General features: G+C 41.2%; 1 long non-coding RNA gene across 11 annotated transcripts in view; it reads right to left on the bottom strand.

Moving 5' to 3' along the window:
- Nucleotides 1–25,135, bottom strand: part of LOC139591619 (uncharacterized) — a 413,264-nt gene that overhangs the window by 364,125 nt on the left and 24,004 nt on the right. Inside the window, exon 2 of one of the 11 annotated variants that reach the window (XR_011679702.1) lies at nucleotides 22,540–22,619. The exons of the other annotated variants lie outside the window; for them this stretch is intronic. This is a non-coding gene — a long non-coding RNA (uncharacterized lncRNA). The remainder of the gene's footprint in view (nucleotides 1–22,539; nucleotides 22,620–25,135) is intronic. 11 annotated transcript variants of the gene reach the window in all.

Genomic DNA, 25,135 nt, shown 5'->3' with positions numbered 1-25,135 from the left:
AGAGATGAAAGTTATCTGCCTCTTGTGTCTTTCTCCCTTGGGTTTGGGGTCCTGAGTGATGTTCCCATACAGGACCTTTGTTTATCTCCCTGTAAGTGCCAGTTTGGATTGATTTCCTTTCCTCAGCAAATTCCAGTCACTCCCTCCAGAACTATTTCCAAATCTTCCTGTGATCTCTCTCTGGCTGTTGGCTGCAGTCCAGGTCCTTCTGGAACCTGACATCACACTAAGGTCACTTTCCTTAAGTGTAGGTTTGTGACTAAGTTGTGACAAAAGGGGAAATCATTTTACTTTCTGCTTTCCCCTTTTACTTAACAACATGCTGTATATATATATTTCTGTTTCTATACCAGCTCCTGAAATGTTTTAGTGCTCTTTCACATTTAGCAGTAATATAAAATAGCAGCAGTTCAGTTCAGTGCTTTAGCAGTATTTCTATTCCTTCCAGTGCCTGATCCAGCTATTCTGAAGTTAGACTGTGGATCTCCACATTGTGCCTCTGCCTGCCTTTAGACCATAGGCTTCTCAGGGCCTGCTCTGTTTGTACAGTCCTGACCAAAGGTGCCCCCTCACCCACCACAACTGTTCTGAGACCCACAGTAAGTAATGTCTGCAATAAAACAAAATGTGGGGTTTTTCCTGTGTCACACAGAGTGTGTCAGGCTTAGAAATGTTTGTTACACAATCCTAGAAGAGAAATTTAATGTGTCTAGCTACCCTTAAGTTTTTCGGGGTCGGTTTCCAAATCCAGAGAGGCACGTACCCAACACAGCCATTCAAACAGACGCAACAACCACTGCTCCAAATTTTGGCTTCACTTCATCTCATTACAAAAAGCAGCTCATGTCCTGCTGTGGAGGAGATGCAGGATTATGCAGGAGGTCAGACTCCATCATTCTGCTGATCACTTCTGTCCTTTACTGTCTAAAAATAAGTTTTCAAAGCCCTTCTTAAATCTAATAAAGGGTTCATAAGAAATCCTTGAACTGAGATCCATTTCTGGATCCATGCAAACAGCTGAATGGATCCATTTAGAAGCAAAGGCTCTGATCCAGCAGAGAGATCCATTCTTATTCCCTTTACTAACAGTTTTCAAAATACTAAATGTTGATGCTTTATTCTGCACTTTCTGCAATTTCTTTTAAGTGACTTTCACAAAGGACTGTTGGCTAATATTCAGTACTCAGCTTTGTACAGGAGCTGGTGGTCACAAAAACTGCAAAGCAACATTCCAGCAAGTTTCCTTGTCCTCCTGCACTTCAGTGGGGATTTTTGCTGTTGCTTGTGAACCTTTGATTTGTAGCAGCAGCACAGGTTATCACCAGCTTCCTCTAATATCCTCAAGCTAATAATTCATTGTACCATAGGAAGACAGTATAAGAAGATTGAAAACGGCAAAAATAACTTTTGGGAAATAACTAATTCCTGAAATTATAGAGGTTGGATCAACTTTTCTTTCTTTTTCCTAACCAAAAATCACAAATTACTATTTTCACATTATTTTAATAGCAGCTGCTGAATATGCTTACGGAAATTTCCACTTAAAAAGAATAGCCATGATTTTTGAAGACTTGCCCTGTATTAAAATGTTTGGGCTTAGAATTATCTGGTATCTTAGAAATACAGTATTACATAAAATTCTTGGATTTTAATAAAATTTCTGGATATGGATCAGTTAATAAACTTTGTTTCACCAACAACCTAACAGATACCCAGCTATGACTGCTTAATGAATGTTTCCCTGAAATGAAATCTGGAACATTTCAAACTACCAGACTGATGGGAAAAAATAATTTTCTGTAAGAAAAACCCTGTTGCAGATTCAGTTCTACATAGCTGAAGCTCACTTTATTTCAATTGGCAGCACTTTCACCTTTGAAAATCTCCTCACATAGCATTGGGGCAGCCTTTTATGTTCACAGTGATTATTTACTGAACAATATACTAAAATAGGGTGCTGGGAGTGCAAGGCCAACTGTTCCCACACATTCCAGCTTCCACAAGTGCTGTATCCCTTCTGGACCTATAGGTTCTGCAGGAAAAGGCAGGCACAGAGCCTTTCCCAGGGGCAGGATGGAAATGCCTGAACATTACACTAGGACTAAAAGCTTGCATATTTGAAGGGGTATTACACAAATGCAAGTGGGCCAATTGCAAAAGTTCAACCCTCTCCCTGCACTGGGGCACAAAGTGCAGAGCTGCACCTGCAGTGGGAGCTGCACCTGCAGTGGGAGCTGCACCTGCAGTGGGAGCTGCACCTGCAGTGGCAGCTGCACCTGGTGATGGCAGCTGCACCTGCAGTGGGAGCTGCAGCTGGTGATGGGAGCTGCACCTGGTGATGGCAGCTGCACATGGTGATGGGAGCTGCATCTGCAATGGGAGCTGCAGCTGGTGATGGGAGCTGCACCTGCAATGGGAGCTGCAGCTGGTGATGGCAGCTGCACCTGCAGTGGGAGCTGCACCTGCAATGGGAGCTGCATCTGCAATGGGAGCTGCAGCTGGTGATGGCAGCTGCACCTGGCAATGGGAGCTGCAGCTGGTGATGGCAGCTGCACCTGGCAATGGGAGCTGCAGCTGGTGATGGCAGCTGCACCTGCAGTGGGAGCTGCACCTGGTGATGGCAGCTGCACCTGGCAATGGGAGCTGCAGCTGGTGATGGGAGCTGCATCTGCAATGGGAGCTGCATCTGCAATGGGAGCTGTAGCTGGTGATGGGAGCTTCAGCTGCAATGGGAGCTGCACCTGCAATGGGAGCCAGAGTCCATGCCAGCTGCCTCCTGCTGGCCTCAGCTGCAGGTTTCAGGCACATGAGGCCACCAGCCAGGTATCACCTATGCACTTTCTGGAAGGTGTGCAACATGTCCTGGAGAAGACTGTGACACCTTGGGCTGCCACACTTCCATCTTTCTTTTTATGAGAAGGGAAGACTGGGAACAAGCCCCAGTGCTTGAGCTTACATTAAAAACCTGACACAGGGAGATGCCAGCCAGCCCTAGCAGGAATCCAAGCTGGACCAGCACAGGCTTGCTTTGTAGTCCTGTTGTACAACCCTGAGCTCAAGGCAATAAATCAGCTTCCTTGTTCCCATCTTAACACTTTTATAGCCCCTGCTACAGACACTGCCTCATAATATTATCACAAAAAATAATATTTGTGATGATGGTGGAGTTGAATCAGCAGTGAGTGCAACTTAGGCACTGGGCTGATGATGAACAGTGCATCACTGACTGTGGAGAGGCAGCCACAGCTACAGTAATGAAGCATTGGGGACTGTGGTTCCTGTGATAAACAATATGCCACTTCCTTGCTGCTTCCACCAAAGCATTGTATAAGAGACCACTGATCAACTGCACGTAGGTGACAGAGCAGCTGCCAAATTGCTAATTTATTGGGGTTTGTCAAGCAAGTAGCAGCAGTGGCTGTGGAAGAACTATTAGAGAATGTGAATAAGGATTTTGCTTCATAATTGTCAGGATATTGTAATACATTGGTAATGAGACAGTTTTAGGCAGCTCCACCAGTTTTTCCAAAATCATTAATTAGAACAGTTCAGCTAAGCCAATGATGTACCTTTCTCTTGAGTTCATGAACTGACTTTTGACAGAAAAATACAGACAGAAAAATGGGAAGAAAACACACAAAGGTGGAGCTAAGAGATCCGAGTTAGGGACTGGCTTTATTTTTATGGCATAAGCGAAAAGATATCAAAACCGACCTTTTCACTAGACAAATACCTTTCAATCTTGTCAGCTCAACATGAGCATGGCTATTTCAGCTGCTAGACTGAACTACCAAATGTCAGAAACACCAACTGGTGTTTGTGAATCCTCTCTGGTACTGACACAAGGGTTGCAGTGTCATTTTTGCAAAAGTAACAAAACAAAACAGAGCTTACTATACCTGCTGAGGTGGGAAGGCAGCACAGGAGAACATCTACTCCCAAGACAGAGATTTCACAACCTCTCTGGGTAACCTGTGTCAGTGTTTGATCAGCCTTTAAGAAAAGGTTTAAGTGGAACTTCCTGTGTTTCAAATTGTGACAATTGCCTCTTGTCCTGTCACTGGGCATTAGAGTCTGGCTCTGTCATCTTTACTTCACTCATCCCAACCCAAGCAGGTATTTATGCCAGTGGGTAAGTGTGGCAGTGTCCCTCACTCGGGGTCACCGAATGTGGCGGTGTTTGCAGGGGTCCCACCATGAGGGAAGAGATGTGAATCTTGACTTCATGTTTCAAAAGGTTTATTTATTATTTTATGATATATATTATATTAAAAGAAAATTATATATTAAAACTATATTAAAAGAATAGAAGAAAGGATTTCATCTGAAGGCTAGCAAGGAATAGAAAGGAATGATAATAAAATCTTGTGACTGCTCACAGCCTCGACACAGGTGGCTGTCATTGGTCATCAAGTAAAAACAATTTCACATGCTGGGTAAACAATTCTCCAAATCACATTCCAAAGCAGCAAAACATGGAGAAGCTGAAGCTTCTCAGCTTCTCAGGAGAAAAGATCTTTCACAAAATATGTCTGTGACAGGTAAGATACCCTGACTCTTCTCCAGAGCTGAGTCCCAGTTCTCTCAGGCCCACCTTTTATGACAAATGCTCCTGTGCTTTAATCTTCTTTGTGGCCCTTTCACTGGACTTGCTGCAGTACATTCATGTCTCTCTTGTGCTGGGCAGCCCAGCACTGAAGCCAGAACTCAGATGTGTCTCACAAGTGCTGAGTGGATGGGGAGGATGACCACCCTCAGTCTGGTGACACCCTGCCTGCTGCAGTACATGGCCACAGCCAATCTGGTCCGAGGTGCCAAAAGACAATACAAAACTTGCCATAGAATCATAGAAACATTTATATTGGAAATGACCTGTAGGATGACTGAGTCCAACTGTTAATCTTGCAGTGCCAAGTCCACCACAAAAGTCCCCAAGTGTCACATCTACACATCTTGTACATAGCTCCAGGGATGGTGACTCTACCACATCCCTGGGAACCTTATTCCAATGTCTGACAACCTCTTCTGTGAAGAAATCTTTCCTAATGTCAAATCTAAACTTCCCCTAGTGCAACTTGAGGTCATATTCACTTGTCTTTCGTTTGTTCTTCGGCACCGTGTGCAGGAAAGAAAGTTTTTCTTCCCTAACGTCCAAGCATTTGTAGAAGTTGCAAACTACTCAGCCAACCAGCTAGAAATGTGAAGGCAACATCAGGAAGCTGGTTGGGAGGGAACTTTGTGAAATATTCTGGGACATTCTGCTGAGGGATTCCTTTTTCTCCTATACCTAATCTACCTAAACTTTTGCCATTTTCAGATAACACTAGCAAACTTTTACATAGGAAACCTGTTCCAATATTCTGCTGGAAGCCATGTGGAAGTCATTCTCTAGCACTTCTCATTGTGCAGAGACTACAGCTGTCAAATGTTGACACTTTTTTTTTTGCCTGTTTAAGAGACAATAAATTTATAGGACAATATCAGAAGTCTATGTAGTTTATCTTCACAAGTCTTTTCGGTTCAGCTTTTCTATTGAAACACTTCATGCACTTCAAAAAAGTATCACACGGCTTTCTGAAGCCTGCTACAGAAATGATAATAGAAGGCCTATTGTAGAAAAAGCATAACTAAACACACAAGGAAGACGTGATTCATTGGGACTGGGACAATTCAATGTCCTCTGTAGACAAGTATTTACTTCTTCCTGATTCACAATCACCTGAGGTATTTCTCTAAGCAGCAGCAAAGTGTCAAAGGCAAGAAGAATTTGAACAGTTCAGCATGTGAATAACAGACTTCTGCTGAGACACAGCCAGCTGAAGCTGTCATAAGGAAGATGAGATAGACAGGTTTGCTCAGGGATTGGACACTATAAGCAACTCAATAGTGCTGGCTGCAGATGTGCCCTGAACACACACACATGGGAGAAAGGCAATGAAAGCCCATAAAAATTGATATAAGATGAGAGAAACTTTTACAGAAGTACTGCAGCCTGGAACGGGCTGTGGAACTATGGCCAAAACAAGACTCCTACTCTATTCAAAGAAGTGGAATTTTGTAGGTGTTTGAAATAACAGATTTGTAGTGGAAAAAAAATGCAGACTCTGTATCAAGTCCTTTTTTGAATGAAAAAGCTTCTAAGACCCTGACTAAAGATTGAATCATCAGGTCAAAGGTACATCTAACTGGACAGGAGAGAAATTGAGATGCTATTCTTGCTGAGCCAAGGTGGAAAGAAGATATTCATTGACCTTAATCAAAAAGTTAACTGAAAATATTTAGACAAACCTGGCAGAAGAGCTTGGAGCTTTACTGCAGGAGTCTGGGAAGTCTGAGAATGTCTCCAAAGGGCTCAACACCCACAGCTGCAATTTTTACTGGGGAAAAACATCCAAAGAAAGGCTGAAACCTGGCTTTTGAATTGATTTTTGCAGCTTCAAGAGGTTTGGTCATATGTTTGCTATTTATAAGAAAGAAGCCAGAGTCAACACATTTCTGGACTAAAATCTCTGTAATTATAAAAAGCCAAGACAAATAATTTCTAAATATGCATTTTAAGTATCAAGAAGACACTTGATAGTGGGTAGTCCCACAAGAAAGGAGTTCAACTATTGATTTACACCACAATTTTTTTTTCTGGGCAAAAGGACAAAATCCTTGTTATTTTGCACCAAATGACCCTCAGAGGATATGAACTAGCTTCTTTTTTTTTTTTTGGAAGCCTCTCAATGCCTCATATTTCATGGGTGATGGATAGCTCTCTACAGGAAGAGCTGCCATGCAGGAAGCCACCTTTCAGACAAGAATCACAGAACAGCTGTTTGTGATGATGGTTTAGGGTGCACTTGCAGCACGTAGGAAATCCCTTCAGAACCAAAGATGATTTTTTTTAAAACAGATAAAACCAGAACTGAATTCTGGGACAATCAGGCAGTAGTTCCATGTGATTTTGGAAGGGTCATAAATCAGGCAAAGATCTGCCCAGCAGAGTAATCCACTTGCCAGCAGAGTTATCTGAAACATTCAAGTCTCTGGCAGCAATTTTAACCAAAGAATCCACTGCAATTAACTCATTAGCAGTTGTTTCAATGAGTTTAGCACTGTAAGCCTCTGAGGCTCCAGAGAGCCAGATCTTTCAGAGGCTGTAAATTTTGCTAGAATGTGGCAGCTGTTTGCACAAGGCTTTCCTCAGTAAACAGAAGTGAGTTCAACCATCTTCCACTTCTTGGGAAAATGTAACCTTTGTGGCAACTCTTCCTGGCAGAACTCATCCTGTGGTGCTTTTCCATGGCTATTCAGGCTACACAGCAAGGCCAGCAATAAACACACATTTTATGCTTAACAGTCAGGTCTTTACTTTTGGGGCTAAAACAAAACCTGCTACAGCTACAGCTCCATTAGGGACTGCAGCAGCTGGCAGTACTGACTTTGTGCAGCAAAGAACAATAGATGTATAACACACAAAGGTCATTTCTGTGATGGAGTGGGACCTGCTCTAACAAGTTATGAATATGTAACAGAAAATGGAGTTTGACAGGTGTTTTCTGTTCTCCAGGCTGAAGTCCACAATGTGGAAAACTCTTCCATTTACTGGGTCTTGCAAAAGATACTGAAACCCACCACAGCATCACACCAAGCCCTGCATCAGTCAATGCTGCTCCCTGACCAGGAGTGCATGACCCAAAGACTTCCCTTGCAAAGCATCCCAGGCAGGAGCACCTTATCCAAGTCCTGCACAGCTTCAGGCACTGAGTCAGCACAGGCCACCAGGGGCCAACCATGCAGCCACCAACTGCACCCTCCCTTAGATCTCACCCAGATTCTCTGTGTGTGCCATGCACAAGCCCAGAATGCTGGCTAGACAGCAGTTATCCCAGTGTCCAGGTAAGACCAGAGGGTCTTTCCTAGGCAGTCCTCAGCATCCCCTGTCCATTTTCATCAGGTACACAGCCTTCCAGTAAAAACATATTGCAGGAAAAGAGGGAGAAAAGCCACTCCACACCAGGACAGCTTTGCTTTCCACACTTATCCATTCAGAATCCATTCTTGCCAGTATGCCCCAAGGACAACCCCTGCAATTCTTGGCCTTCACTAGGCTGGACTCCTTGAAGACCCCTGTTCCATGGGGGGATGTTCTGCTCCAAATCTTTCTGGCATATGTGTGTTTTACCACCATCCCTGTCAACTCTGCTCCTACCAGTTATGTGAAAGTCTTCCCCATGGAGAAGCAGGGAGTCACAGAGACACTGTGCCATGTTTTCCTATGGGATTGGCTCTGACATGCACAACAGAGCTAGAAAAGCTGAGCCTGCCCTTGGTTCATATGCCCAGTACAATTCTTTATACTCTAAGGCAGAGGATCTGGACAGACTTGTTGCTTTGAGAATATCAACATGTGTTTCAGCACTTAAGTTGTTTCTTGTATCAGATGCTCAATGCAGAATTGTCTGAATTTTATTTTTAAATATTGAGAGAAACCTTTCACGAATTATCATTAGTTTGTAGCTGGGTCATAGTTTCTAGAGTTTCATCACAGTTCGGTGGTATTAAGCATTTCCTAATGAAAACTAGAATTTGTAGACACTGAAAACATACCAGAACTGCAGGGGGTAGAAAAACACAGATCCAGATAATTCTGAAAGACTTCAGTGAAGGTCACAAGAATTTGCAGTCCAGCCAAAGCCTGCTCAAGTCTGGGTACAGTTAAAAACAAGCACCCTGGGGTGCTCCTCTATTTCTTTTAGATCTGGACCCTGCTGACACTAAAAGAGAAATGGGAGAGGAAAGGACAGCTCCATTATGGAGGCTGGAAGAACAGCACAGCCCAGTCAGGACACACCTGGGGTGCTGGTCTGACTTTGTTTAGCTCTGTCTGCAGCCAAACTCCAGCTTGCAGTGGTGATTATACAGCTCCTAGTGCACCAAAAATATGGTTCTTCAAAAGCCATGAGGAGATGTGAGATCTGTAGGGCCAAACATCTCCCAGACAGTATCCAGGACAGCTGTCAGCTCAGCCACAGACCAAACACACTTAGAAGAGGCACCAAATCTCCCCTGATCTGCTGGCAGAGCAGGAGCCCTGTGTTGGTGGGCTTGAGCCCTTCAGGATAACCTTCCACCCCCCTGTGCCACCTAGCTGGCACTAAGGGACAGTTTGTGTCAGGGCAGACAGGACAGATGACCCCAGAAGAAAGTAAAAAGCAGCTAGACAAGACAGGACCTCACTTCAGCTCCATCAGTGTGCCAGACAGCCCCTGAAGTAGTGATCTTAAACCTCTGGTGTAGCTCATAGCTGAGGTAGCTGTCCTCACATCTTTAGCTAATTTTCATATGCAAATAGGGCCTCATCTTGCACATTTGATGAATAACCTTTACTACTGCTACTGATGTCCTCTTCAGCACAGATAGGCTGTGCACTTGCCACAATCAACTGTTACAAACCGAGTCTTTCTCGGTCTGCTGCATTCCAGTTTTTGGAGGAGGAAAAGACTAAATTTGAAGCTTAATTATTTAAAATAAATTAGTTTCCCTGCTTAAGAGTTAGAGATGTGATTTAGCAAGTTGGGGACTGACATTTAAAAGTTTAGTGGTGAGTCAGACTGTGCCAAAAGGGTGCAATTGAGAACAGAGTGGAAAGTGAATGTAAACTCTCCAGAGCTTTAATCTTGATTGCAATATTACTGACAAAACTCAGCCCAGAACTGACCCAGATTCATCTTGCCTAGCTTTATAAACATAGATTTGACACCCCATTTAGAAACTGTTGTCCTACACACCATCTGTAGTTTATGGAGAAAAATCAAGACCTCTGGGGGAAATCAGCCTGATCTGAAATCCAGATTTTAACAGCCTGTTAGCAATATTCCCTTCCCTTTTAAAAGAAGTCTCCTGATTGCATCACCCCTTGCATCTGTGAGCTGTAGGAATCAGGCTGTTCATAAAAATCTGCTTCAGACACCAGAACATCTAGAACTTCCCCTCTCTACCCAACTTTCCTAGCTTGCTGTCTCGCTTGCTCCGTCACTCTCCAGGAATGAGGATTCCTGTGGCTCGGGGCACACCCCAGCAGGTGCCACTCTGCACACACAGCAGGCATTGCTCACATCCACGCTGGTGTGTTAGAGCACAGAGCTTACACAGCCATGGAACACATCTCCAGCTGATTCTGAGCACCCACAGGACTCCAATGAAGCCTCATGAGCCTTGTTTAACAGCTGCCAGCTCCTGGTGGCCCCCATGGGCCCCAGGGACACTGCTCTGCTGACCAGCAGGACCCACACTCCTCTTCCAAAAGGCTGCCCCAGCCCACACTGGTATTTGGGGTTACCCTGCCTCAGCTGTAGGTTGTTTTGGCCAGACTGCCAGGATGCTTCTGAACAGCAGCCCTGTCCTCCAGCCTGTCAACCTGGTGTCATACAGGGAGGACACTGCTTCCCTTTACCATCCTCCAATACATTCTTCCAGGCATTTCAAAAGGTAAAAACATCCCACCTCTGTTTTCTTTTGCCTCTTTCTGAATCCCCCCACACAAGGGGGATCATTACAAAGTGAAATAAGAACCTGTGTGTGACAGAGTCAGATTACATGAGACTGTACTAACAAAGCTCAGGAAAAGAAACTGAATGGGAAAACTTTCACTATTCTTGTATTTTAAGTGCACACAGATAATGTAAGATTTCTATTTGCCTTAAAGGTACATAAAGTTTTACTGGCTTTATTTTCTGGAAACAAAGAATAATGTTCAGTATCACAGCACAGTGATAGGGGTCTATAAGTTGTATAGTCGCTGGCTAGATCAATAAAATCAAAATGCAGTTTCAAATTGACCAAATATAAAATAACTTCTCTGAAGGCAAAGAGCCAGAACAGTCTACAAGGTTGATGGACCATTGAAGAAAAAGATTCAAGAGTTCTTTCAGTAAAGTTATTCAATATGTCAAGGTGTAATAAACTGGTATTTAAAAATATACATTGTACTATTCTTAGCCTGGAAATCAAGAGACCACACCACTAATATAACTAACTAAATAAATACATTGATTGTACGATCAAAACACTGTGATAATTTTGCATTTTCTTCAATAAGAAAAAAATATAATTTCCTGCAATGAACTCAAGGTGAAGAGGGATTAAAGTGATAGCATTCAACAAAAGTGCATTTGTTCATTTAATCTAAAATAGGTGGAGAATAATGACACAGAAGAGAATATCAAGATGACAATGCAAGCTATGGAAGATTTTAAGATGGCCTTTCATGCTGAAAATCAATGCTAAAATGGCACTTTCCAGTTCCATGTATCTGTGTTCTCCCTATTTTTTCTCCAAGATTCTCCACATTTGTAAGTGGTTACTGTTTTAAAGTGATCAGACTTGCCACGCATTTTATAATTGGGATACTGCCCAGTTTCAGAATTCCAACAGGAAATTAAGATTCTGCAATCTAAATACAGTTTGTATTTAGAGATAAGAAAACATAAATTTTCCCTATCCTATAAACTAGCTCCTCAGTTAGGGAAAAATGAGACCCTAAGAAGATCTTTTTGTTTCTGTTTTTTTCCCCCAGAAAAAAATGATGGGCTAGTCTGTAAAGCACATTCACATTACATATGGAAAATCCAATTCCAGGAGTTTCATTGGTATTGATCACTGCAGGGACTGGAACACAGGTGTCCCAGGGCAGTGTCCTAAGTGGAATCATACAGTGCTATTAGGAGCATTTTACAAATGGTCCATGAGCTGGGAACAGCCAGAGCACATCCACATATTGCACAGATGCCTCGGGAGTTCCCGGGGTGAGAAGCACAGCAGGGCTGGGAACAGGACACTGGGATCAGGCTCCAGATTTTGAGGATTGAACTCCATAGGAAGAGATTGCTTTCCCTAGAGTGAAGAGAAGAAAGTCACAAGGATGCTGGTTGGAAGATGCCTCCACTGGTCACCCAGAGCAGCCCCCTGCCCAAAGCAGGAGTGCTGCCAGCAACAGCTCAGCTCTGCCACAGCTTTGTCTTGCTCAGTCTTGAATACTCTGACAGGCAAAGAGGGCACCACCCACCCAGAGGTAAGGCTTCTCCTCACATCTAATCTGAGCCCTGCGAGCTTCAGTGCAGCCATTTATCCCTTGCCATATGTTTTGACTCCACCAGGAAGACTTTGGCTCTGTCATCTGTATCCCTGCTCTTTAAACAGCTGTACACTCCTCTATGCTACACTTGCCCTTCCAGTTCTCCACTGATTCCCTCAGTCTCTCAGTGTTGACCCACTGAACCCTCGTCTGTATGAAAAAGGGCTGCTACTGCTCCTCTGAGGGATACCCAAACAAATCAGGAAACATGACATTAGGTTACTTCAACATTTTTTTCTCTTATTCTTTCCCTTCTTTGAACTTCTTTTGCAAAACAAACACATTACCACAAATGGTTGCAATGATACAAATTAACCTTATCTGATAAAAATTAACATGACCCAAAAGCTGTTCCATTGATCCATGACAAAATATGGGGTTATCTTCTTTACTTGAGGTGCCTAACAAAGAGAAGAAAACAAAGAAAGATTTAAGCCTAGGCTATTTTTTTTTCCTAGCTGATAATTGGAAAAAGCACCTGAAAAGAGCAATTAATCTTCCTGGTCTGAGCTGACTTATCATAAGAGGCATCACCTTCTGGAGTTGTCTGTTCACTTCATTGCTTACAAATGGAGGGTGATAGACTTAGGCTCAGACATCACACTTAGTGTAGATGACTCCCATGTTCCTAGCAATGTTTGCTAATAATATGCAAGCTAAACAGACAATCTAAGTTCCTCTCCTAAATTCAAGCTGGTTTGATAAAGCAAGCAGGAGTAAAAATGTAGTTATATTTTGATAGAACAAGAAGCAGTTACAAATCTAAATGCAAAGATGGCATTAATGGTGCAATTTGCATCACTCTCCACAGCTAATGTGCAGCCATTACACTTTCTTTTAGTACAGTGTAGAATGTACAGTAGATATTTAATTCAAGAGTTTGCAGACTCTGGGAAGTTTCACTGCTTTCTTACCACAGTGGACACCTTAACTCTATTTTCTTACTTCATTTGTCTCCTCTACGAAATTCTTTTACATTATTATAAAAGGAACACATGACATCTCCTAATTTGCACAATGTTCTTTTATATGATTTGTCAATATTACAGTCATGAAGGGTAGAAACATAAGCCCTTCTTTACTACAAAATCACTCCAAAGCCTAAGTTCTAGTGTTATTCATATCCCTGCAACATCATGGCAGATTTAATTTATCAGCACCACTGTCTGTTTCAAAGCTGACAGCAAGGAGCAAGAAGAGCATTGTGAGGGGTCATCACATTTCACAAATGTTTTGGCTGGGAGAGGTAGATCAAAAGGCATTTTGGCAAGGCAAAAAGAGGACCCCCAGGAACAGAAATGTAAGAAAAGTACCTTAGTTAGCAATTTATCTGCCTCCTCACTCCGGAGTAGAAGCAGTGAGGAAGTGAACTGAAAGCCTGGCCTCAAGCAGCCAGGAGGTGTGATGGACTGGACTAGAGCAGGACAGCCAGGAGCACACCCAGCAAGTGGGCCAGGAGGGAAAGATGAACAGGGCTCCCTTCACTCCCATGTAGAAGCAGCCCTTCCTGAAGACATGATGCATGAAAGTCATCATGGAAAATTATTTCCAGACAAGGTGTTTTTCAAAGCCATTCAATTGTGCAGATCGGTGTTGGATGACTGATACTGCCATTCTGCCAAAGGGAAATCACTGGGACCAGTGAAAAAACTTAAGTCTTAACTACTACAGGTTTTCCTGTTCTATAAAATCTTATTTTAAATGCATTTAGATATGGAAACACCTGTGAAACAAAGCAGACATTATATAATTGTAATTCTGTGGTTTTTAACAGAAACACTGTAGTTCTGCCTAAGCCACAGTTCTTCAAAGGATAAACATATTTAACTGATGGGACGAGAAATTCAGTGTGGCAAAGATCTTATTCAGCCTTGATGAAGTCTGACCAAGAAAGAGAATGAAAGAGAGACAAATTCACATAAGCACTGGCACTGAAGATCCAGAGGTGGGGGAAGGATCAGGGAGAGATGGACATTTAATACCATAGTTTTGGCAAAGACTCACATCCTATAATTTTAGCTATCAAGAGAGCATCCTCCAGAGAGTGGTGCAAAGCACAAATTCAAATTCCTTCCAGTCTGAGAAGCAAAGACAAACTAGATTGCTAACTAAAGCATCTGTATTTGTTGACTGGATTTAAAGAGAAGTACTAATTTTCTTCTGTCAAAATTAAGTAGATTTATATTTGACTTACTAAAAGTTTGTGCAAAAAAAAAACAATCATGGTGAAAAAAAATCATGGTAAAAAAAAAATCCAGCAGAGAATTGGTAACAAAAGCAAAATAGCTCAGAGTTAAGCTCTGTGCCATACCTTGCAGGCATGACCTTCAGCTCCAGCAGGTTCTGCTTCTCCAACTCCCTTATCTACCTTTCTATATAAGGAGTCCAGCTCACAGAAAGTGCGTTCACTGAGCACATTTTCAGATCAAAAACCTTATTAAAGGAACATAATGTGAGGAAGATAGGACCAAGTGATTGACAGTAATTGTATTGGAAATGGGAAAGGCTGCATAGCCCTTTTTGAAATGCAGATTTTGCAGGACTGTGAGAGGTTGAGATCCAATGCTGCACTGGGCCCATTAAACAGCTTTTTAGGCCAGAAGGGATATCTTTAGAGTCTCACTTCACAGACCACAACATTTCACTGTTTAATTCCTTCATTAAAGCAGTAAGAGTTCATTGTCCTGTATCATATCTAGATTTAAAAGGATTTTCAAGGAAAAGAATAATCTATAAAACTCCTAGATAAAGTTATTCCAGCAGTTATTTAGCCTTGCTGTAAAAGTCTTCTTTTTTGTCACCTGAAATAATCAGGTTTTAGAGATTGAGTAGCATCATGCTTTCATTCACTAGATTAAATTGTCATCCTGTATCAAAAAATGTCACTGTGTAGCACAACTCTTAAACCACGATAAAATAGCATGCCAACCTTCTCTTTGTCAAAATAAAAAGATTGTGCTTTTTCACTTCTCACAGGCAGCATGTCCAGACCTCTGACTGCGCTGGAAGGATTTCAGAGGCATTTAAAACATCAGCACCACAACTGGACTCAGACCTCAGCAGCAGTTTCACCAGGACAGAAGTGACATCATACCTTAACTCCTACAGGATTGCTCTTCACCAGACATATTCAGGTAGCCCTGGTTTCCTTAGTGCCACCCTGTACACGGGGTGGCTCCAGAGTTCCCTGACAGCACAATGGCTTTGTACCACCAGTCAGAGGTGGCAGCTGTGGAAAACAAGAGCCTGAAACACCTGAGTGAATGCTGTCTTACAGAAGACTATGTTGTGGTGATGCCTAAAAACTTCTGGCTTTTTCATATATTTTTAGCTTTGTAGATTTTTAATATATAGTTGTATAGTCTCTAGTACTTTTCCTGCCCTTTCTCACATTTTAGAATATTAAGCTAGCCCTTTCTAACACATCCTTGAAATTCTGTTGAGTCTTATTCTCAAGAAGAGAATTTCTGACAAGGACATCTTGTTTTTCACCAGAATTTGAGGGACATAACAAGATAAAGGGCAAAGAAACCCCTGGACCAACTAACTCCAAGGAGCAGACATGAGGGTGGGTTACTGGGGCAACTGATCTCTTCTTGGATGTACCTGCTAGATATAGTAATTAATTAACCTTTTTAAAATTGCAGAAATCCTATGGCTATATGCACACAGCCATATTTGTACATCCAAAGGATTCCATTAAAGAACTGCTTTCTATCTTACCCCTCTTAATATTGTTTGGAAAGTTTTTGTCTTGATTCTAGGCAACAGTGGAGTCAGAAATACCTGAGCTAGCTTTTAAAAACTTCACTGTGACAACACGGAGCTCTATACAGCTAAATTTATCTTGTTTCTTGGCAGTCTACAGCATAGGCATACTGGGTAGGATTCATCTGGCCAAGTGCAGACATACACATCTGAGCCAGACACCCTTGGCTCCTACATGGACATCTTCTCTGAGAGTAGGTGTTTGAAATAGATTACATGAGTCACCCCTTAAAAGAGCCTACTTTTCTCCACAGATCACACAGGGAACCTAGAATAGCTCAGAAGTAGGCACCTCCAGGCTGTAGTAAAGTTTGCCAAATTGAATCCCACCCCCTCCAAGGAGAGAGGATAGACTTGAAAAAACACATTAGAAAATTTCAGAAGTCCTGGTTTTCCCTTTTTCTTCTTCCCCTTTCCACCAGGCTTGGTATGAAAACACGGAGTGTTTGTGGGAAAATTGAAAAGAGTTTTGTCAAACTTCTTCATTCAAAATTAATCTTTCCAAGTACTGTATGATACTATTAGTACTGCTTCGCTTCAAACCTACATGTATTAAGAATTTCAAATTAATTTTATTTAAAGAATCTCTAGTAGAAAGCTACACTTTTCCATATAACTTTCCACCTTGTTTAAAACTAGCAACCTTTTTTCATTTCAACATAGTAGTTTTTTACCTTTTTTCTGGATGATTTCATACAGGTCTGGAAAAGGGTGAGTGAACACTTCAGTGTTTGCATTATGACACTAATGTGTATCAGGGTACTGCACCAACTGCAGCTTGGTTATTTTGGAGACTTTTCTGTTTCTCATTTGCTTTTGGCAAGCAATAATAGTTATGTGCAACGTGTTGCTTAGGAACTACATACTAGATAATGCATGAACTCAATAATTATTACTGCTGCTGACCTTCATTTCTCTGCAGACATTAATATTTAGAGTACACATTTTCATTAGGATTTGAGAAAAAAATCCCAAAAACTAAAAACACACAAATCCAGATAACAAAAGATTTCTTTCTGCTTACAACTATCCAGTTTCATACTGAGCAAAAATGGGAGTAGTGTTTAAGTCATGCTCACAACTTCAGATTCCAAAGGGTCCATGCACCTTCTTCATTTCTTTGATTTATGTTGTAAGAACAAAGTGATTGGGCTGGTTGAGCCCATGGTGCTGGAGATAAAGTATTTCAAGATTTAGTTCAAGAGATTTTAAAGGAGGTCCTCTGCTACAGATTGCTTCAGTAAAAACAGAAGAAATTATTTTTAGCTGAAAAAAGTCCTCATTTTTATTTTTTCTTCCTTTAGCTAGCAAAAACTAGTATTTTATATTAAAAATGGTTATTTTAACCCCTTTGCTATGCTATTCTCCTGAGATTCAATAGTTTAAGAGAATCAGGAAGAGAATCAGGAAGATGTGGCCACAGAAATGCCATTCATTTACCAGTATCAATTACCCAATGTGCTACTGACCTTAAAAGTTGTGCTGGGTGAATGAGCTGGAAGAGACTCACAGATACAATGATGATGTTGTCCTCTCCTTGGTTATTCCAATGCTTTCATCTTCCATGTGCAAAGTTTTCTCTTACTGGCCCATCAAGCACATATATTTGAAAGAAGTAATACTTTTTCTGTACTACAGCATTATTTCTCTTTTTCCTTGTTTGAAGAAAACCATAGATGTTCCTATTTTAAATGATGACTGGAAATACAAGAAATTCTCAATATTGCTCTAAAGTAAGTTAAATTAAATTTTTGCCTTTGAACTGGGATAGAATATTATGAGTCAAATTTTCATTTACTTCGTGGTATATTTAAACTTGAAGTTTAGGTGTTCTTTTGGTCTTTCTCAGCAGCTTTTTCAAGTTTCAGCAATGAAAAGGGTTAGCATGCAAAAGCTTAAAAGTTTAGTATTTCTGAGTACAATAAATGAAATGCACCTTTTACATCATACCATGAAATTAATTATGCCAGAGAGAAAGCAAACTTATGTTATACAAACTCTCAAAGATTTCTCCATGAAAAGCATTCAGACCAACAATCAATACAGACATTTGAAAATGCATTGCTACAAAGGTTTTCTCCTCAGAATTTAAGATTAGTTTAAATTTGAATTCCACACTGCAAGATAATGCTGAATGCCCAAAAGATAAATTATGGCAAGATAGATTTCAAATGGAAGAATCTTTGAAGTATTTAAGAAACAAGATTACATAAACAGTGCCATATTATAAGCATCTAACTTGTGTGCTAGAGTCCATTTTTATTTAATAGCAACATGATGCAGGATCATTTACAGATTAAAGAGCAATAACACCATTTTTAGACAGAAATCAAATAGTTCTTTGAATGAGACATGTATCCTCATGTATTTACATGAGTTAAAAATGACATAAAGTCTTATCTAAAGTAACTATTGTTTGACTATGAAGCATCTCTTACATCTTTTACTTGCCAAGTTGTCAAACTTTTTAGGAGTGATGTCTGAGTTTCCTCAGTCATTCTGTGATTGGTATACAAGCATAAAGCAGTTTTTAACTTTTTGAGCATGTAAATGCACTTGTTGGCTGACTTGATTATTTCTGTTGTGGACAGGACAAATTACATTGCACTGGGCTTTGTTTGTGTCATCCCTTTTCATTATTTAACTCTTTTTTTTTTCAATAGACTCACACTGTAACTACATTAATTATAATGAAAAGTACTAATTATAGTAGTAATACCCATTATGTTGTGCATATATTAACAGCACAAGCAGCACTTGGTTCCTGGTGTACAGCACACTGGAAATTCAGCTTTATTTTTGTGACTCTTACTGCATAGCAAAACTGCTTTTGCCCCTAGACAGACAAGGTCCTTGTGTTACAGCACAAGTTTGTTTCAGAATCTTGTACATTCATTTTATATACTTTGAAACTTAAGCATTTTCTCTCCACTTGCAGATTTCCTCACCCCTTGACACTGGTCAACTCTTCAAAGCACTGCCTGACAAGGAGACAGAACAACAGCCAGAACAGAGGCATCCTGCTGGGAGACAGCAGCACCCCCAACACACATCTGACACAAGTTTCTTCTAGCTCATCACTGAGATCATAGACCACGATTGTTTTGGAAGTCTAATTTGATTTCACACAACAATATTCCACCTATTCTATTCATTCAGCAGGCCTGGTGCCATGATTCAGGAGTGTGCTTTTACAATGTACACAGAAAACATTTTCCCAGGGTGTGGATTCTTTTATGGATCAACCAAGAAGCCAAAAAAAAAAAAAAACCCAGGATTTTATGTTTCCACCTTGGGAAAATTTTGTGTTTCTATCCTGGAAAATTACCAAACAGTTGAATATTTGTATCTTCTGCAAAGATTTTCACCACAAGATCAAGTTTGAGAGCTTGTTCTGGTTTTCCCTAATAGTCTCCAGCCCTGTGTGCTGTCACACACGCTCCATCTCTCACCAGGCATATTTCTGCAGCTCACAGTCCACAAAGAGGGACAGGGAGGCAACTGGAGAACAGGAATTGCTGCAAAAGTTGAAAGAATAACAATCCAGTAGTACAAGGCATCAAGACAAGCAGGAGAGAGCTCATGTAATGGTCTCTACTCAAAAATATTTCTTTGTAGTCATAGCTTCCCCCAGCTACCAACAGCTTTCTGTGTAAGGAAAAAAAACCAAACAAAAAACAACATTAAACCAAACAATCAAAAATAAACTAAACAGCAAAATGTATATGTATAGTCCTGAATACTCAATTGCAGCTTTAAATGGACTGAATGAATACCCTAAACAATAAATCAATGACCATAACATGAGCACAGATCTGCCTCTCATGTGCTACAGGGTATATATGAATATATTTCCTTTTAAAAATTCATAAGGATTCACTTCTGTCCCAATAGGGACAAGGCAAAGGAAGGGAAGAGGTGATGGTTTAATGCAAGAAGTGAAGGCTGACTGTCTAGAGCAGCCCTGTTATGTACCTGGCTCTCAAGCACACCCAAAGCACAGGGCTTTTGTACACACCAGGCAAAGAGAGCTTTGCAGGGTGCTCACTGCTGTAGGGCTGCCCGAAACCTTCACTTAGCTGCAGTATTTGGCACAGTCACTGCAGCAATCCTGCACGATGCCTGTGTGCTTCTCAAAGCCCTTTTCCAAATCTCTGCATGATTTAACTGGGAGCCAATATTCTATTTCCACAATATTTTAAGTTAACAGCAAAAAATTCTGGTCATATCTTATTACTCTGCTTGTCTTTTCCCCCAGGGCCTTTCTGCTGCCTCTGACAGCTTTCTGATTGCAGCCTTTCCTCGCCCAGCATTGCCTCAAGTTCCATCATCCAAATTACTGTACTTTAAGTCCCCTGCAGTAACTGTGGTTATTTCCAACATCCCAACAGGAAGACCCCCATCAAGATGAGTCATTCTTATTTCCAAGGGTGTTGTGCTGAGGCTGCTCAGAGGAAGATGCAGCAGCAGCTGCTTTGTATTAGCCTAGTGGGGGGAAAAAAAGCACAAGGCCCTGCATTCAGCTAAATTCCTTTCGAGCAATATGGACATTTTTTCCAAAAATGATGAAAATGACAAACACTTACTCTAACAAAAACCCTGTTGGAAGCAACAGAGTCCTGAAAACCTCTGGAATTGTGCCATGATGTGCGGAAAAGGGAACTGGCTATTTTAAACTTGCTGCCGTCTGGACAGAAAGCGATGCTTTGCTGTGAACTGCTGGGCCTCTGAACTGTTCATTCATGCATTATTTTTTGGCAGCCTTCACCATTTCCACAGAATCACTGGCAGCAGCCTCACTAGAGAGCAGGTAATTCTGACCCTGCAACTTATCTATTGCTATTACTCACAAACAGGTTTTCAGCTGCATCCTAGCAGATTATTCAGAGCTGGTTTAGGATGGCGTAACTCTGCCATGAAATCTCACACATACAGATTCTCTTTCCACTCAAAGAGCACAAGAAAAACCTTTCAGCATGTTACTGCTGCAGCACAGATAGAGCCAGCTCACACAGACCTTCAAACAATGCAGCTAGAATTGGGTCAAGATGTAGCAGAAGTCTGAAAAGTTTTGATTCTAAATCAAAGATCAATTTCCAGCTCTAATTCTGCTATCTTTGAAAAGAATCCTTGCATATTATACATATATTATATAGTCACTGGAATATCATCTCATTTACTCTTGAGCTCCAGAGAGGTAGTTAAAAATAAGCAAATGCCTGTGTGTATCAGCAAAAGAACCCCACATTTCCAAGACTTGAACATCACTGGAAAAATTTGTCACCATATGCACGCATTGCTGAGGTGTGATATGATGTGGCTTTCTGGAGCCTCTGCAATTAGTGATATAGAAAATGAGGAATCATGGTCAGTGCACAGAAAACACAAGCAAGGCCAAGCAACAAGTATCTGGATTTTCAAAGTGCTTCTGAAATTCTAGTATGGGCCCTTCTATGAACAGTGGGACAGCCCAAGGATTTCAGAGACATGGTGGGGAAATATGTCCATCTCACATATGTTACTTTGAAAGCTGTCCTTTCAATTGCAGATGTTTGTTACATTTGTTCTTCCTAGCTACTCTTCTTTTCCCAAGTGGAATGGAAGTGGTGCCTGAAAGGCTGTTTGGAAGATTAGGGATTTCTTTGTTTTTTGCTCTTAATGTTCTTGCTGAATTTATTTATAGCTTGGCTGGTTATTAGAACTTGTTCCATATGGTAATCTGGCAATGCCAAGCAAAGGATTTAAAACTTAAAAAATAGATTATTTCAGCAAGAATTTATCTTTTTGTGATTTGGAAATTCACTCAAAAGCATTGGAACACAATTTAACCCAGCTTTTCAGGGGAGAAGTGAGGGAAAGTAGCCAAAGGGTAAATAGGAGACTATATGAAAGTAGAAATTTCCTTTCATGTTGTTGGAAAGGGGCCCAAAAGCTCATTGTGTTGAAGCCTACTTCAACAAGAAAAAAGAACACAGCTTTTCTGGATTAGAGGGTTTTCCAGTCTTCTGCTTCTGTAGGAAATGCAGCTATGAACCCCTGGGAGGAAAGAAAAAAGGGAAACAACCCAGGAAGCAAACAATTTGGACCCAACTAAGACAAATTAGATACATGCCTGCATAACTAGAACAGAAAATACTAATAAACTATGTACTTGGGGATATAGAGAAAAGGCTGTTCTGCAATGCCAAGGGGACAATAAGAAATAAGAAATTCCATACATCTAGATTACCTTGAAAATTATGCTTTAATGTTTCAAATGGCACAGTAATACCACAATGCCACAATGCAGGCTTTTAACCCCTGCTTCAAAGGTGTCTGGATTAGAGTTGACCAAAAATCTCAGATACATATTTGATGAGGGGGCTTTGACTAGAAAAGAGAATTTCCTGCTTTGTAGCTGGTTAGAACAGAGATTTGGTTTGCAGCCTACCTTCAGCATATATTCATAAAAAAAGGAAACACACAAGCAAAACATAACAAAACAGAAAACAAATTTCCAAGTCCCACATGCTTTTGAACAAGTATGTCACAATTTCCCCAGAGTATTCAGACCAGGATGGCCGAAGCACTGGAAAAATATATTGCACACACAGCATCAGTAGGCAAAAATTGCATTTTTATTACCAATAAAGTAAAAAGTCTGAACTTACAGAAAAAGTACTTCTCCCATAGACAAATTATTATAAGTGAAGACAACATTCTCTGTTCCTCCAGTTACAACAGTGGAGACCTATTTGTAGAAGAGAAAAGACTGATCAGTACAGTCTTTGCCAAATTCTGACCAAAACTTCACAGGATTCAATATTATCACCAGCAGTAAGGTCAATGTGACATTCAAGCAAGACTGATTGCAGCCATTAGAGAGCCATTTGATTTTTTGATGTCATAGCCTTTTGTAAACCCAAGAAAAAATACACAGAAATCAGGTGTGCTGCTGATTTTGTTTCTATCTTGGCCACTGTGCAAAATACAGTAGCCAATTGCATCAGTCAAAAAATACAGGTATTAGTGTACTGATAAGTAAATCAAACTTTGGGTTTCATTTCCTTACCTTGCATTTAAGGAACAAAGGAGTTTCTCATAAAACAAGTCCTAAGAGGAGTGCTGATGCATACTGCTCTCAGTTTCAAGACTTTTCAAAGACATTCAGTTATTGAGTTAGATGGAGTTTTGAACAAAGACCAAGATTTGTGGTCTTTTACAGAAGTCTGTGAGAGCTGGTTGGCTTATGGGGTTCAGGAAGAAAACAAAACTGTTCCAGGGAAGGGGGCCTGACACACAGAGATGGGACATCATCTGGCTTGGCTACTGTGTTGGTGCTACCAACAAGAGCCAGCCAAGGGTCCCCAGGCCCATCAGAGAGGTGGGGATCTGTCCCAGGCCCTGGGGATTCCCTCTGAGCCAAGCAGCAAGGGGTGCTGGTGTTCCCTGCCCAGTACACAGAGGAAGTGGCACAACACACTGAGGGACAGCATTATGGTGGCTGAAATCATCCCATCCCTGTCTGCACCTACGCAGTGACAGAGCCCTGAGGCACAAATCCCCAACAGCCTGTCCAGCAGGAACACATCCATCACCCTCCAGTGAACCCAAGAGATGAGTGACTGCAAGGGGAACAGAAACATTACACTGCTCCTGGACAACAATAAACCCTGCTGCAGGAAATGGCACAATCTCAAGTGGTGGCTTAAATCAGAGCAATACACCTGAAGAGAAAGCAGACAATACACCATAAAATCACACTGGACATTAGCAGTGCTCAGGCAGATTTTGTACTCCATATATGAGGGGAGGAGAAGTCCTTTGCTCTTCCCTACTCCAGCAAAATCTGTGAGATTTTCATGCCACACTAAATCATTCAGTAGTTTGCTCTTCAACACATCTCAACTGCCATTAAGGTCACACTAATTACAAGGAAAAGCCCTTGCTTGTATGAAAATGTATCTTTATATTTACAATTGTTTGCACTTTAAGTCTGCCAAGCAAACCAAGACACAATGAGTTTAACAACTACAGGTTTGTTTCTTGCAATAATTGAAGGTAAACAATCCTTTTCTGTTCAAGTCTTTCATGCTAAGGCCAAACTAGGAAGTGTTCTAGGCAGGTGGGACCACAAGCTCCAAGACAAGATTCTTCTTTGCCCTAATCAATGGGAAGGTCAGAATCAAAGGCTACTGCAACATAAAAGGGATGGCCAACTAAATTCTAGTATTTCCTTTTTTCCCCACATGAAAATTCTTCCCGAAACATACTTTCACACACGTTTTATAAAAGTGTAAAGGTAAAAGACATATTAGGGTCATAACAGGGAATAATAGCACATCTGTGAAAATTCAATTTCTGTGTAAGTATATGCTGCATTTTCCAGTTTCTTTCCTGATCCTGCAGAAATCAGTATCTAGTGTGTGCCATCTCATGTATGCACTGGTTTTCCATTTCCACATCCTTTTACAGTGAATGCAGTATTAATAGTGTTCTTATCCCTTCCAATAGAGCACATTGCAGCAGTAAAAATACTTCAGGCAAAATAGGATTATCATAGCTTACATCCACAGCACAGGACATGTAAGGTCAAAAGTTTTCCTTGATTATGGATATCCCAGTTGAGATACCACCCACCTCATTTTTTGAGACTACTTAGCATTCTCTCTGCTATTACGCTGACAGCAAAAACTTTATGGACTGCAGTTATGGCCATGAGCACTCTGTATTTTCTAAAATAAGATCCCAAGAACATTTAGTCTAACAAAAAATTAATGAAAAGCTTGAGTCAATGAGAGTGTGGTTAGTGGGTGTGCTGGCATTAAAAGAGAACTCAGAAGAACCAGCAGAGAGATTGCCAAGATCTCCTTAAATGTGCTCACCTCTCCCCAGAAGGAAACCACTTGTCTCTTCCTCATTCAGTCCCCTGTATCATTCAGACTACCCAGACACCAAAAAAGATACACTTTGGTGTCAGGACCACCGCTCCAGCTCACCATTCCTTGACATAATTCACAAATAAGCAGTTTCCCTACAGAGAGAGGTGCCATGGTGCTTAGCCATGCATTGCTGCAGATGGATTTATGTTATTTCCACTGCCCACCACTGAACAGGGAGGTCTCCTGCCAGCAGCAGACACAGTGCCAGGCTGAGATCTATAGTGTGGATTGTGGACCCTGCTCAAGTGCCTGCATGATTCTCCCAGGTAGGAGCACAGAGCTTTTTCCCATGAGATGACAAAGGATGATAAAGTGGGAATGAGAG

The sequence above is a fragment of the Agelaius tricolor genome, unplaced genomic scaffold (genome assembly GCF_023055355.1).
Source record: "Agelaius tricolor isolate 1412-34295 unplaced genomic scaffold, bAgeTri1.0.p SCAF_7, whole genome shotgun sequence".
In the NCBI taxonomy this organism is placed as follows: Eukaryota; Metazoa; Chordata; class Aves; order Passeriformes; family Icteridae; genus Agelaius; species Agelaius tricolor.
This window is presented reverse-complemented; position numbering and strand designations above follow the sequence as displayed.